The sequence below is a fragment of the Cebus imitator genome, unplaced genomic scaffold, assembly GCF_001604975.1.
Source record: "Cebus imitator isolate Cc_AM_T3 unplaced genomic scaffold, Cebus_imitator-1.0 Scaffold45, whole genome shotgun sequence".
NCBI lineage: Eukaryota > Metazoa > Chordata > Mammalia > Primates > Cebidae > Cebus > Cebus imitator.
The window spans coordinates 11,265,297-11,269,757 of record NW_016107360.1 but is presented as its reverse complement, the minus strand read 5'-3'; the positions used below and the strand labels follow the sequence as shown (position 1 = coordinate 11,269,757).

The 4,461-nt window shown below is 38.5% G+C and overlaps 2 pseudogenes across 1 annotated transcript; both read right to left on the bottom strand.

Annotated features, from left to right (window-relative positions):
* Positions 1 to 288: 288 nt before the first annotated feature.
* LOC108303252 lies at positions 289 to 2,499 on the bottom strand (annotated as a pseudogene).
* LOC108303253 lies at positions 720 to 2,104 on the bottom strand (annotated as a pseudogene). Its single transcript, XR_001824752.2, has one exon. The product of XR_001824752.2 is annotated as a serine/arginine-rich splicing factor 3-like (transcript).
* Positions 2,500 to 4,461: the final 1,962 nt, after the last annotated feature.

Genomic DNA, 4,461 nt, shown 5'->3' with positions numbered 1-4,461 from the left:
TTTGGAATGTTTTGCAAATGGTTGCTACAAAACAACTAAAAAGATAATTACAAAATGTGTACATCACAACATGCTTTTAAAGACATTATGCATCGTGCTCACATTCCCTTAAATGTTGTTCCCAAAGGTGCTCAGCCTCTAGCCTAGCTGGAATCTCCAGGAAAAGGCAGAGACAATTTGGCAAAAAAGAAACGGGAGGAGGGGGCCACGAAAGTAGAAAGCAGCCCTGCAGTTAAAGATCAACCCTCAGTTAAATGTCACCTTTGGGCAGGCTGGCCTCAGGCGGAGTCAGGGACAAAGGGAGCAGCAGCAGTAGGATAGGACTGGGGTGTTCTCCATCTCATTCAAGTCAAGGAGAGTCTGGTCCAGCATCCTTTGTGTGCAGAGGTTCTCCTCTTTGGTGCATTTCAGTTTGTCTTCCAAGTCATCAATTGTCTTTTCCAGCATGGCCACCTATCTCTCAGCAAACTCAGCACAGGTCTCTGTTTCCTTGAGTTTATCAGTAAGAATCTTGATCTCTTTCTCATATTTCTCTTCTCTTGGAAAGGACTTTTCTTCAGCAGCACTCAGACACTTCAGATTCTGGTCTGTCAGTCTGATCTGCTCATCTATTTTTTGGCAACAGGACTCTGCCAGCTCAGCTTGTTTCTCTGTGCATTCCAGGTCTCCTTCAGTGATCACCAACTCACGAACCACCTCTTCTTCTTCTTTTTTTTTTTTTTGTAACCAAAACTTTCATCCCAAGGATTCTCACAAAACATATTACAAATGACAGTATGAAAAAAAATCTTGCACAGTAAATCAAAGTTCAGCTCTACAATGTACCCTTAAACTGGCAGGTCATTTTTGAAATCTCAGATTTGCACATAATGTCATGAACAGCCATGTATTCATATACAGCAATCAAATAAGAAACTTATGACCTAAAGCAAAGATAAACTTCCTTGAAACTTAACAGATTCTATACCAACTAGGCAACCTCTGCCCAGGATAAGCATGAGTTGGCTTTTTCAAAAACCTCTAATTTAATAGTGCAGCGTTTTTTTACCCAATGGCTTGTGTTTCACAGCAACTTTTAAAGACTGCTTGTTCAACTATAGCTGCATCCTATATCCCAAAAAAGTAAATCTTAGTTCAATTTTTGCCAGTTGTTTCTGTATGAAAAAAAAAATTCACACTTCTGCTGGGCGGGTTTAGAGGTTTATTATCAGTCTATGCATAACTAAAATTCAAAGCAAATTCAATTTTGCTTAAGGAAACATTGTAAAGTAACAATTCTTGGTATTACATGCCTCATATGATCCATTTCAAACCATAGAGAATTACACCTTTGTGTCACTGTTTCAAAAGACAAACAAATTTGAACAGCTAAAACATCTTAAAAATGCACCAAGCTTATGAAGTCTCAAACAAAACTTGAATTTTCTGTACATACTCCTGTCAAATGAAGTAATTTCCTGTACACCACTTCTCTTGCAAACTGGTCTTCTATTTCCTTTCATTTGACCTAGAATGGCTACGAGACCTAGAGAAGGATGGGGACAGCTTGTGATTTCTCTCCCGAGAGAGCGATCTCTCTCTTCTCCTATCTCTAGAAAGGGACCTGCTCCAGCTGCAAGAGAAGCTTCTCCTTCTTGGAGATCTGCGACGAGATGAAGGACTCCTCCTCCGATAATCATCTCGAGAACGAAGGCCCCAAGAGGGAGGTGGGCCACGACTTCTGCTTCTTTTTTCACCATTCGACAGTTCTACTCTTAAATGGCAGCCACATGGTGTTCTTCCATCTAGCTCTCTGACAGCATCAGCTGCATCTCGGGGATCTTAAAATTCAACAAAAGCAAAGCCGGGAGGGTTTCTAGCAACCCACACACTTCGGAGTGGTCCATAGTAGCCAAAAGCCCGTTCCAATTAGGTCTTGTTGCCATTGTTTCCAAGATTGCCTACATAAACCTTACAGTCCAGCGGACAGGAATCACGATGCATTTTGAGATCTAGGGTAAAAAATGCACAGGCTCAAATCCACACGCTCTGATGCGTCTTCCCGCTTTCCTCCGGCCCAACACTCACCAATGCTCAAGCTCACCCGGCGTCCACGAAATGGCGGCACAAACCACCTCTTCATACTTCCTATCTGCCTCTTCTGCAGTGTGCTTAGCTTCTTTGAGCTGGATTTCCTAGAGTTCCATTTTTTCTTTATCTTTTAAGGCCTGGTTTCCAGTAATCTTCATACCTCTTTCACTCTCATCAGCAGCTTTTTCTGCTTCTTCCAGCTTTTGCAGGGCAGTGGCTAGGCACTCCTGAGTGATTGAGCTCCTCTTCAACCTGCTGGATCCTATAGTTCAAGGAGGCCACCTCAGCCTCAGCCTGTTCCCAGGCCCACCTCTTTTTCTCAGCTTCTCGCTGGAGGTGCTTAGTTCTCTCTTCTGCATCATCTGTCTGCTGCTGCTGCAGAACCTGGATCTTACACTTGACCGCCTCAATGGTGGTGATCCCAGCCATGGTGCCCACCCAGCTGGCTACTACTCACACTCTGATTCCTGCTTCTTCTGCTTAGTGTTGCAGCTGCTTTTCCTATTCTTCTTCTTCTTCTTTTTTTTTTTTTTTTTAAAGTTTTGTTCACTTTTGTTTTTAAAGCAACAGACGAAAGGAGATAAAAATGTCAAGGAAATATTGACTTGAACTTTATAAATATTGGTTTTGAGTGGGGATGATAAAGCAGATAAAAGAAAGGAGCCGAAGTATGACTGAAGCAATCAGATTTCTCCAAGCTTGATTTTCAAATGGTGCATTCTATGGATGTAATTATAAATGGCAAGATTTTTTAGCATTTGGAGTTAATTAAATTGTGAGGAGCTTATCAGGGCACATTTTGTGTTCTTCATTACTTTGGGAAACTTTTCTGAGGTTCATTAAGAAAAATATTTTTAAACTGTGAAATCCAAGTAACTGGAGGAAAAGCAAATTGAGCAATTTGTTCTTTTCTCTTTGAGGTTTGATAAGGTGTAAAAATTTATTTAACAAAACAACTTATTTTTCTTTAAAAAATTTAGATCAATAACCCTGAAAAAGTTTTTTTAAAAAAACTCAGTGTGATAACTTTATGCTTTCCATAAATACATATTTTTTGAATATTTAAAGTGACAGTTTCAGAAACATAACTGAATAGCTTGCTTGTTCTTGAACTAAGAGTTTGAATCTATGATGAACTAAATTATGTCTTCCCAAGTAGTTCACTTAGACACTGACTTATTACCCTCTTTCACAAGTCCAGTTTTTCTGAGTCTGGACCAGTTACCTTAGGATCACTTTGGGTTTTTAGGTGTGATTATTATATTGTGATAATGCCAAAAAAAATGCATTCTTTTTAGAGATACAAACTGAAATGTTAATGGATAAAGTGTCAAGATATCTGGGATTATTTTAAAAATAAATTATGATGAAGGGTAAGTGAGTGGCAATGTAGATGAAACAAGACTGGCCATGTGTTTATTTATGGAAGGTGGGTGAGGAGTATGTGGGTAATGTTATACTATTCTCTCCAATTAAGTTTAAAATTTATATTGCAGATAATTAAAAGAATCACTGTGGTCTTGTTAAAAAGTAGAGTCTCAAGGATGAAAGATAGAAAATGGCATTTTAAGTAGTCCACTTGTGCTCACTGAAGTTTGAGGATCACTGGTAAAAAGTTTCCTTGTGTACCTCACTCATCATATTCATGTCATCCATGTATGTATTTCTTGGTTTTCATCATTCACCCTATTTGCAGAATGCAATAGCAAATTAAAGCAATTATACTGAATTTGGATAATTCAAATTAAAAATTTTTGTTTCAAAGGGTTCAAAAAGTAAAGCCAAATAAACTCTTTAAAAACCTCTATTTCTAACTGAAATATTCAGATAAATAACTTTGGCTTTTTTCTCACTTTCAGCTGGAAATGGATTACTTTTGTAAATGTCTTAAATTTCTTCTCTTACCAGGGCATCAGCATCCTATTCCAGACATCTACTTGCTTTCAACACTAGTTTCTCATTCTTTCTCAGATGTACCATATTACTAGGCACCTCTGAGACTTTACCTATGAGATTCCCTTAATTGAAACATTCATCAACCCCCCTTTTACCTGTTTAATTTCTGTACCTTCACCCCACCGCTAACACCTCTCACTTATTCAGGGAGGCCATGTTGGATTGCCTTCTATTCTTTTGTGGTCCCATAATACACTGTAATACGATAGTGCTATAATGCTGAACATGTCGTATAGCACTTTATACTTTGTCATAAGACTCTATTTTTCTACCCTCTTCTCTCTCCTTAGCTAGATTATAAAGTCAGTTGGTTAAGGATTGTGTTTTTTATGACTTTATCTCCACTGCTGTGTACTGTGCCAGGAAATACTTACTGTATAAATAGTAAACAACTGAATGAGTTCACAAAATATCTATCTAACATGTCTAAGAATC